The sequence below is a fragment of the Mustela lutreola genome, chromosome 12, assembly GCF_030435805.1.
Source record: "Mustela lutreola isolate mMusLut2 chromosome 12, mMusLut2.pri, whole genome shotgun sequence".
In the NCBI taxonomy this organism is placed as follows: Eukaryota; Metazoa; Chordata; class Mammalia; order Carnivora; family Mustelidae; genus Mustela; species Mustela lutreola.
The window spans coordinates 67,265,778-67,276,283 of NC_081301.1; the positions used below are offsets into that span (position 1 = coordinate 67,265,778).

General features: G+C 48.8%; 1 non-coding gene across 1 annotated transcript; it reads left to right on the plus strand.

Annotated features, from left to right (window-relative positions):
* The first annotated feature begins 619 nt into the window (after positions 1-619).
* LOC131813353 (U6 spliceosomal RNA) lies at positions 620-728 on the plus strand. Its single transcript, XR_009346767.1, has one exon. It is a non-coding gene; the product is annotated as a U6 spliceosomal RNA (small nuclear RNA).
* Positions 729-10,506: the final 9,778 nt, after the last annotated feature.

The following is a 10,506-nucleotide window of genomic DNA, read 5'->3' on the forward strand; positions in this document are numbered from 1 at the left end:
GAGGGCTTTGTAGTATAGTTTCAAATCAAGAAGTGTAATTTCGCTTCTTCATTCTTTCTCAGAACTGCTTTAATTATTTGTTGTCTTTTATGGTCTCATATAAATTTTAGGATTCTTTACTTCTGTAAAAAAAAAAATATTGGATTTTTTAAAAAGATTATTTATTTATTTATTTGACAGAGAGAGATGACAAGCAGGCAGAGAGGCAGGCAGAGAGAGAAGAGGTAGCAGCTTCGTGCTGAGCTGAGAGCCTGATGCAGGGCTCGATCCCAGGACCCTGGGATCATGACCTGAGCCGAAGGCAGCGGCTTAACCCACTGAGCCACCCAGGCGCCCCTAACATTGGATTTTTGATAGGAATTGAATTTACAGATGGTTTTCGGTAGTATGGACATTTTAACAATGTTAATTCTTACCATTCATAAATATGAGCTATCTTTCCATTTATGTCTCCTTCAAATTCTTTATCAATGTCATAGTTTATGGGGTACAGATCTTTCATCTTCTTAGTTAAATCTTTTCCTAAGTATTTTGTTATTTTTGATGCTATTGTGAATTAGATTGTTCTCTTTATTTTTTCAGATAGTTCATCATTAGAGTGTTAAAATGCTCCTGTCTTGTGCTTACTTTGGCAGCACATATACTAAAATTGGAATGATGCAGAGAAGATTAGCGTGATCACTGAGCAAGGATGACATGAAAAACTATTTTAAAAAAACGAAACAAAACAAAATTCCTGTCTTTTATATATTGATCTTGTATTTGGCAGCTTTATTAAATTTGTTTATTCAAAATTTTTTGTGAAGTTTTTAGGATTTTTTTACATGTAAGTTCATGTTATCCAAAAAAAGAAAATTTTACTTCTTCCTTTTTTTTTTTTTTTGGAGTCTTTTATTTCTTTGTGTTCCTTGTTTCTCTGGCTAGGACATCCAGTACTATGTCAAATGAGAGTAGTGAAAGTGGACACACTTGTCTTTTTTCTGATCTTTAAGGGGAAAACTTTCAAACTTTTTTGATTGAATATGAGATTAGCTCTGGGCTTGGGCTTGCAATATGTGTTTTTTCTTTAATGGATTTTTTAAATTATTTTTTAAAATTTTTTTATAAACATATAATGTGTTTTTATCCCTAGGGGTACAGGTCTGTGAATCACCAGGTTTACACATTTCACCGCAGTCACCATCACTCACCATAGCACCTGCTCTCCCCAATGTCCATACCCCCACCATCCTCTCCCAACACACCTCCCCCCAGCAACCCTCATTCTGTTTTGTGAGATTCAGTCTTTTATGGTTTGTCTCCCTCCCAATCCCATCTTCTTTTATTTTTCTTTTCGTACGCCCGAAACCGCCTATGTTGCATCTCCACTTCATCATATCAGGGAGATCATATGATAGTTGTCTTTCTCAGATTGATTTATTTCGCCAAGCATAATACCCTCTAGTTCCATCCATGTCATCACAAATAGCAGGATTTCATTTTTTTGATGGCTGCACAGTATCCCATTTTACATATATACCACATCTTATTTATTGATTGATCCGTTGAAGGACATTTAGGTTCTTTCCATAGTTTAACTATTGTGGACATTGCTGCTATAAACATTTGGGTGCATGTGCCCCTTCAGAATGCCACGTTTGTATCTTTAGGGTATATACCCAGTACTACAATCACTGGGTCATAGGGTACTTCTATTTTCAGCTTTTTGAGGCACCTCCATGCTGTTTTCCAGAGTGGTTGCACCAGCTTGCATTCCCACGTACAGTGTAGGAGGGTTGCCCTTTCTCCACATCCTCGCCAGCATCTGTCATTGACTGACTTGTTAGTTTTAGCCATTCTGAAAGGTGTGAGGTGGTATCTCATTCCGGTTTTGATTTGTATTTCCCTGATGCCGAGTGATGTGGAGCATTTTTTCATGTGTCTGTTGGCCATTTGGATGTATTCTTTGCAGAAATGTCTGTTCATGTCCTCTGCCCATTTCTTGATTGGATTATTTGTTCTTAGGGTGTTGAGTTTGATAAGCTCTTTATAGATTTTGGATAGATACTGGCCCTTTATCTGGTATGTCATTTGCAAAGATCTTCTCCCAGATAACTTCTGACAGTCATCTTTTGGCTTTGTTAACTGTTTCCTTTGCTGTGCAAAAGCTTTTTGATCTGATGAAATCCCAGTAGTTCATTCTTGCCCTTGCTTCCCTTGCCTTTGGCGATGTTCCTAGGAAGAAGTTGCTGCTGCTGAGGTCAAAGAGGTTGCTACCTGTTCTCTCCTCAAGGATTTTGTTGGATTCCTTTCTCACATTATGCTTCTTCATCCATTTCCAGTCTATTTTCATGTGTGGTGTAAGGAAATGGTCCAATTTCATTTTTCTGCATGTGGCTGTTCAATTTCCCCAACACCATTTGTTGAAGAGGCTGTCTTTTTTCCATAGGACATTCCTTCCTGCTTTGTTGAAGATTAGTTGACCATAGAGTTGAGGGTGTATTTCTGGGCTCTCTATTCTGTTCCATTGATCTATGTCTGTTTTGGGGACAGTTCCCTACTATCTTGATGATGACAACTTTGTAATAGAGCTTGAGGTCTGGAATTGTGATGCCAACAACTTTGGCTTTCTTTTTCAATATTCCTCTGGCTCTTCGAGGTATTTTCTGGTTCCATATGTATTTTAGGATGATTTGTCCCATTTCTTTGAAAACAATGGATGGGATTTTGATAGGGATTGCATTAAATGTGTAGATTGCTTTAGGTAGCATAGACATTTTCACAATATTTGTTCTTCCAATACAGGAGCATGGAACATTTTTCCATTTCTTTGTGTCTTCTTCAATTTCTTTCATGAGTACTTTAGAGTTTTCTGAGTATAGATTCTTTGTTAGGTTTATTCCTAGGTATCTTAGGGTTTTGCGTGCAGTTGTAAATGGGATTCACTCCTTAATTTCTATTTCTTCAGTCTTGTTGGTATAAAAAAATGCAACCAATTTCTGTTCATTGATTTATATCCTGACACTTTACAGAATTTCTATACAAGTTATAGCAGATTTGGAGTGGAGTCCTTTAAGTTTTCCACATACAGTATCATATCATCTGCAAACAGGGATAGTTTGACTTCTCTTCTGCCAATTTGGCAAAATTTGGATGGCTTTAATTTCTTTTTGTTGTCTGATTGCTGAGGCTAGGACTTCGAGTACAATGTTGAATAGCAGTGGTGATAACGGACATCCCTGCCGTGTTCCTGACCTCAGCGGAAAAGTATTCAGTTTTTCTCCATTGAGAATGATATTTGCAGTGGGTTTTTCATAGATGGCTTTGATAATATTGATAATATGTGCCCTCTATCGCTACACTTTGAAGAGTTTTTTTTTAAGATTTAATTTATTTATTTGACAGAGAGAGAGATCACAAATAGGCAGAGAGACAGACAGAGAGAGAGATGAGGAGAAGCAGGCTCCCTGCTGAGCAGAAAGCCCAATGCAGGACTCGATCCCAGGCCCCTGGGATCATGACCTGAGCCGAAGGTAGAGGCTCAACCCACTGAGCCACCCAGGTGGCCCCACTTTGAAGAGTTTTAATCAGGAAGGGATACTGCACTTTGCCAAATGCTTTTTCAGCATCTATGGAGAGTATCATATGGTTCTTGTTCTTTCTTTTATTGATGTGTTGTATCACATTGATTGATTTGCAGATGTTGAACCAACCTTGTAGCCCTGGAATAAATCCCAGTTGGTCGTGGTGAATAATCCTTTTAATGTACTGTTGAATCTTATTGGCTAGTATTTTGGTGAGAATTTTCGCATCTGTGTTCATCAAGGATATTGGTCTGTAGTTCTCTTTTTTGATGGGATCCTTGTCTGGTTTTGGGATCAAGGTGATGCTGGCCTCAGAAAAAAAAGAGTTTGGGAGTTTTCCTTCCATTTCTATTTTTTTGGAACAGTATCATGAGAATAGGAATTAATTCTTCTTTAAATGTTTGGTAGAATTCCCCTGGGAAGCCATCTGGCCCGGGGCTTTTGTTTGTTTGGAGATTGTTGATGACTGTTTCAATCTCCGTACTGGTTATGGGTCTGCTCAGGTTTTCTATTTCTTCCTGGTTCAGTTGTGGTAGTTTATATGTCTCTAGGAATGTATCCATTTCTTACAGATTGTTGAATTTATTGGCGTAGAGTTGCTCATAGTATGTTCTTATAATTGTTTGTATTTCTTTGGTGTTGGTTGTGATCTCTCCTCTTTCATTCATGATTTTATTTATTTGGGTTCTTTCTCTTTTCTTTTTGATAAGTCTGGAAAGGGGTTTATCAATCTTATTAATTCTTTCAAAGAACCAGTTTCCTAATTTCGTTGATTTGTTCTATTGTTTTTTGTTGTTGTTGTTGTTGTTGTTTTGTGGTTTTTGTTTGTTTGCTTCTATTTCATTGATTTCTGCTCTGATCTTTATTATTCCTCTTCGCCTGCTGGGTTTAGGCTTTCCTTGTTGTTCTTTCTCCAACTCCTTTAGGTGTAGGGTTATGTTGTGTATTTGAGATCTGAGAGAGAAGCGTGGTGGCACACGTCTGTCACTGCACTCCCCAGGAGCAAGTCTGGGGAAGGCGCAGCTCGCCGCCCCCAGAGAAGAAGAGGAGCCGTTGGCCTTGTGGTCGGGAAAAGGACGGGAAGCAGGGTAGCCTGCCATGGCAGGAAGAGCAGGCCGGTGGCAAGACAAGTGAAACCCGCTCCCTGTGCAGAGAGATGGAAGCCTGGCTGCTAAGGAGACATGAGGGGACGACTAGGGCAGGGAAGCGTGCTCCACTCTGAGGAAGGAGTGTGGGCAGAAGGCAGGCCTGTCCTGTGCCTCTGGTCCCAAGGGGACAGCATCTCCTTGACCTCCTGTCCATAGGGCATACTTGGGCTAGCTACCAGGCGCCATACACAGAACTCGCAGAAACAGCTCCCTCGAGAAACGGGCAGTCAGATGCCATCTTCCTCCAACATGTGACAGAGTTGACGGTGGCAGGGAGTTTGCGGGGTAGGAGTGGGGACAATTCCTCAAAGCTCCCCATTTCAGTGAACGGGCGGGGTTCAGGGATCCTGTCGCCTCTCCTCTCCTGTGGGGAAGGCACTGGCCTTGTCCGCGAATCCGCCTGAGGTCCAGTGCCAAAGGCCAAGCGTTGCCTACACCGGGAGATGGTAGTGTGCATAGAGTGCCATCTTAGGCCACGCACGCTGCTGTAGGGTTTTGACTGTCTGCTTAGTTCGTCCTGGCAGGGTGAACCCAGGGCGCCAACATGGAGCCCAGGAAAGCAAGGTCCAAGAGACACCAGCACTCCCGTGACTCTTCTTACCTGATGCGACAGAGCGTACACCCAAAGCCTTTCTGAGGAGGAAGCAGCAGCGAAGTTGTGATCGTGCCAAGATGAAAACCTCTGCAAAAGCATAGCAGTCGCTGGGAAATCAGAGTCGGTTCTGAGGGCTGCTGTTGCTGCTTGCCTGACCCTAGTATTCGCAGCATGATGGGAGAAACCCTCATAGAGCGAAAGCCTCTTTGCCCTGGCATCTCTTCTGGGAAAGCACAGCATTCTTTGGGAAATGAGTCCGGTCTGAGGGATGCTCCTGTTTGCCTGAGCTGGTCTCCTCAGCATGGTGTAATAAACCCGCATGGAGCGAAATCCTCTATGCCTGGGAATCCCTTCTGCCTGAGAGAGAAGCGCGTTTGCGCCTGTGGAAACAGCCTTAAGCAAAGGGACCTGTTTTTCAGTGCGGTCACCAGGAGCATGTCTGTGGAAGGTGCAGCACGCTGCACGGGGAGAAGAGCTGGAGCCGTTGGCGTTCGGGTCTGGACACGGTTGCGAAGCAGGAGAGCCGGCCCTGGCAGGCACAGCGGCCGGTGGAAATACAAGTGTCACCCACTCCCAGTGAGAGAGACAGAAGCCTGACGGCTAAGGAGACAGAAGGGGATGAGTACGGCAGGGCACGTGCTCCACTCTTTGAAGGAGTCTGGGCAGAGAGCATGCCTGTCCTGAACCTCTGGGCCCAAGGAGAGAGCAGCTCCTTGGCCACCAGTCCCTGGGGCAGACATGCGTTAGCCACCAGGCGCCTACGCTGAACTCGCAGAAACAGCTCCCTGAAATAACGGGGAGTCAGATGCCGTCTTCCACCAGGATGTGGAAGATTGGAGGAGGCTCCGGGTTTAAGGGGAAGGAGTGGGCACAGTCCCCCAAAGCTCCCTAATCTGTGCACGCCCGAGTGCAGAGATCCTGTAGCCTCCCCTCTCCTGTGGTGAAGGCTCTGGCCTAGACCCCGAGGCTGCCTGATATCTGGAGCAAAAGGAAAAGCCTAACCTACCCCAGGAGATGGTCATAGGCATAGAGTGCCATGCTAGGCCAAGCACGCTGCTGCAGGGTTGTGACTGTGTCTGCTTAGTTCGGCATAACAAGATGAATCCCAGGCATAAACTCGGAGCTTGGGAAAGCAAGTCCCAAGAGGCACCAGCTCTCCCGCGGCTCTTCTTCCATGCCACGCAGAGAGAACACCCAAAGCCTTTCTGAGGAAGCAGCAGCGAAGTGCTTTTCACTCCAAGCCAAAGCCTCAGGGAGAGCACAGCATTCGCTGAGAAATGTTCTGCGGGCTGCTGCTGCTTGCCTGAGCTCAGTCTCGCGGTGGGAGAAACCCGCATACAGCGAAAGCCTCTTTCCTGGGTATCTCCCCTGGGAAAGCACAGCGTTCCTTGGGAAATCAGAGTTGGGTTTGGGGATGCCGCTGCTGCTTGCCTGATCTAGTGTCCGCAGCTCGGTGGAAGATACCCGCATGGAGCGAAATACTCTTTGCCCTAGCATCCCCTCTGCCTGAGAGAGAAGCCAAGTGTTGGGAAGGCGCAGCACGCCGCCCCCGGAGAAGAGAAGGAGCCGTTGGCCTTGGGGTCGGGAAACGCTCGGGAAGCAGGATAGCCTGCCGTGGCACGAACAGCAGGCCGGTGGCAAAACAAGTGTCACCCGCTCCCTGTGCAGAGAGATGGAAGCCTGGCTCCTAAGGAGACATGAGGGGACGAACTAGGGCAGAGGCGCTTGCTCCACTCTTAGGAAGGAATCTGGGCAGAAAGCATGCCTGTACTGTGCGTCTGGTCCCAAGGAGACAGCATCTCCTTGGACACCTGTCCTTGGGGCAGACATGCGCTAGCCACAAGACGCCTACGCTGAACTCGAAGAAACAGCTCCCTGAAATGACGGGGAGTCAGATGCCGTCTTCCTCCAGGAAGTGGAAGCTTGGAGGAGGCACGGGGTTTAAGGGGAAGGAGTGGGCACAGTGCCCCAAATCTCCCTAATCTGTGCACGGGCCGTGTGCAGGGATCCTGTCGCCTCCTCGCTCTTGTGGTGAAGGCATTGGCCTAGACCCCGAGTCTGCCTGAGAGCCGGAGCAAAAGGCAAAGTCTAACCTACCCAGGGAGATGGTCATAGGCATAGAGTGCCATGCTCGGCCAAGCACGCAGCTGCAAGGTTGTGACTGTGTCTGCTTAGTTCGGCATAGCAAGGTGAATCCCGGGCGTAACCTCGGAGCCCGGGAAAGCAAGTCCCAAGAGGCACCAGCTCCTCCGAGGCTCTTCTTCACTGCCGCGCAGAGTGAACACCCAAAGCCTTTCTGAGGAAGCAGCAGCGAAGTGCGGTTCGTGCCAAGCTGAAAACCTCTGCGTAAGCATAGTATTCCCTGGGAAATCAGAGTCGGATCTGAGGGCTGCTGTTGCTGCTTGCTTTAGACTAGTATTCGCAGCACGATGGGAGAAACCCGCATAGAGCGAAAGCCTCTTTGCCCTGGCATCCCCTCTGGGAAAGCACACCATTATTTCGGAAATCAGAGTCCGGTCTGAGTTATGCTCCTGTTTGCGTGAGCTGGTCTCCTCAGCACGGTGTAATAAACCCGCAGGGAGCGAAATCCTCTATGCCTGGGCATCCCCTCTGCCTGAGAGAGAAGCGCCGTTGCGCCTCTGGAAAGAGCATTAAAGAAAAGGGACACGTTTTTCAGGGCGGTCCCAAGGAGTAGTCTGTGGTAGGTGCAGCACGCTGCTCGGGGAGAAGAGCAAGTGCTGTTGGCCATGGTCTCGAAAAGGTGGCGAAGCAGGAGACCGGCCCTGGAAGGCACAGCGCCCGGAGGAAATACAAATGTCACCCACTCCCAGTGCAGAGAGACAGAAGCCTAGCTGCTAAGGAGATAGGAGAGGATGAGTAGGGCAGGGCACGTGCTCCACTCTTGGGAAGGTGTCTGGGCGGAGAGCATGCCTGTCCTTAACTCTGGGCCCAAGGAGACAGCAGTTCCTTGGCCACCCGTCCCTGGGGCAGACATGCGCTAGCCACCAGGCGCCTACTCTGAACTCGCAGAAACAGCTCCCTGAAATAACGGGGAGTCAGATGCCATCTTCCTCCAGGATGTGGAAGCTCGGAGGAGGCACGAGGTTTAAGGGGAAGGAGTGGGCACAGTCCCACAAACTCTCTAATCTGTGCACGGGCCGTGTGTAGGGATCCTGTCGCCTCCTCTCTCCTGTGGTGAAGGCACTGGCCTAGACCCCTAGGTTGCCTGAGAGCCGGAGCAAAAGCCAAAGCCTAACCTACCCCAGGAAATGGTCATAGGCATAGAGTGCCATGCTAGGCCAAGCACGCTGCTGCAGGGTTGTGACTGTGTCTGCTTAGTTCGGCATAGCAAGGTGAATCCCGGGCGTAAACTCGGAGACCGGGAGAGCAAGTCCCAAGAGGCAACAGCTCTCCCGCGGCTCTTCTTCCCTCCCGCGCAGAGTGATCACCCAAAGCCTTTCTGAGGAAGCAGCAGCGAAGTGCGGTTCGTGCCATGTGAAAACCTCTGCGAAAGCATAGCAGTCGCTGGGAAATTAGAGTCGGATCTGAGAGCTGCTGTTGCTGCTTGCTTTAGCCTAGTATTTGCAGAACGATGGGAGAAACCCGCATGGAGCGAAAGCCTCTTTGCCCTGGCATCCCCTCTGGGAAAGCACAGCATTCTTTGGGAAATCAGAGTCCGGTCTGAGGGATGCTCCTGTTTGCTTGAGCTGGTCTCCTCAGCACGGTGTAATAAACCCATATGGAGCGGAATCCTCTATGCCTGGGCATCCCCGCTGCATGGGAGAGAAGCGCGATTGCACCTGTGGAAAGAGCCTTAAGGAAAGGGAAATTTTTTCACTCTGCTCCCCAGGAGCATATGTGTGGAAAGTTCAGCAAGCTGCCGGAGAGAAGAGCAGGAGCCGTTGGACTTCTGGTCTGGAAAAGATTGCGAAGCAGGAGAGCCGGCAATACAAGTATCCCCGGCTCCCAGTGCAGAGAGACAGAAGCCTGGCTGCTAAGGAGACAGGAAGGGATGCGTAGGGCAGGGCGCGTGCTCCACTCTTAGGAAGGAATCTGGGCATAAAGCATGCCTGTCCTGAGCCTCTGGGCCCAAGGAGACAGCAGCTCCTTGGCCAGCTGTCCTTGGGGCAGACATGCGCTAGCCACCAGGCGCCTACTCTGAACTCGCCGAATCAGCTCTCAGAAATAATGCGGAGTCAGATGCCGTCTTCCTCCATGATGGGGAAGCTCGGAGGAAGCATGGTGTTTAAGGGGAAGGAGTGGGCACAGTCCCCCAAAGCTCCCTAATCTGCGCACGGGCCTAGTGCAGGGATCCTGTCGCCTCCTCTCTCCTGTGGTGAAGGCACTGGCCTAGACCCGGAGTCGGCCTGAGAGCCGGAGCAAATGGCAAAGCCTAACCTACCACATAAGATGGTCATAGGCATAGAGTGCCATGCTAGGCCAAGCACGCTGCTGCAGGGTTGTGACTGTGTCTGCTTAGTTCCGCATAGCAAGGTGAATCCCGGTCGTAACCTCGGAGCCCGGGAAAGCAAGTCCCAAGAGGCACCAGCTCTCCCGCGGCTCTTCTTCGCTGCCGCGCAGAGTGAACACCCAAAGCCTTTCTGAGGAAGCAGCAGCGAAGTGCGGTTCCTGCCATGCTGAAAACCTCTGCAAAAGCATAGTAGTCGCTGGGAAATTAGAGTCAGATCTCAGGGCTGCTGTTGCTGCTTGCTTTAGCCTGGTAATTGCAGCACGATGGGAGAACCCGCATAGAGCGAAAGCCTCTTTGCCCTGGCATCCCCTCTGGTATAGCACAGCATTCTTTGGGAAATCAGAGTCCGGTCTGAGGGATGCTCCTGTTTGCCTGAGCTGGTCTCCTCAGCACGGTGTAATAAACCCGCATGGAGCGAAATCCTTGGCCACCTGTCCCTGGGCCAGACATGCGCTAGCCACCAGGTGCCTACGCTGAACTCGCAAAAACAGCTCCCTGAAATAACGGGGAGGCAGGTGCCGTCTTCCTCCAGGATGTGGAAGCCTGGAGGAGGCACGGGGTTTAAGGCGAAGGAGTGGGCACAGACCCCCAAAGCTCCGTATTCAGTGCACGGGCTGTGTGCAGGGATCCTGTCACCTCTTCTTTCCTGTGTGGAAAGCACTGGCCTAGTCCGAGAATCCGCCTGAGCGCGAGTGTAAAAGGCCAAGCGATGCCTACACTGGGAGATGA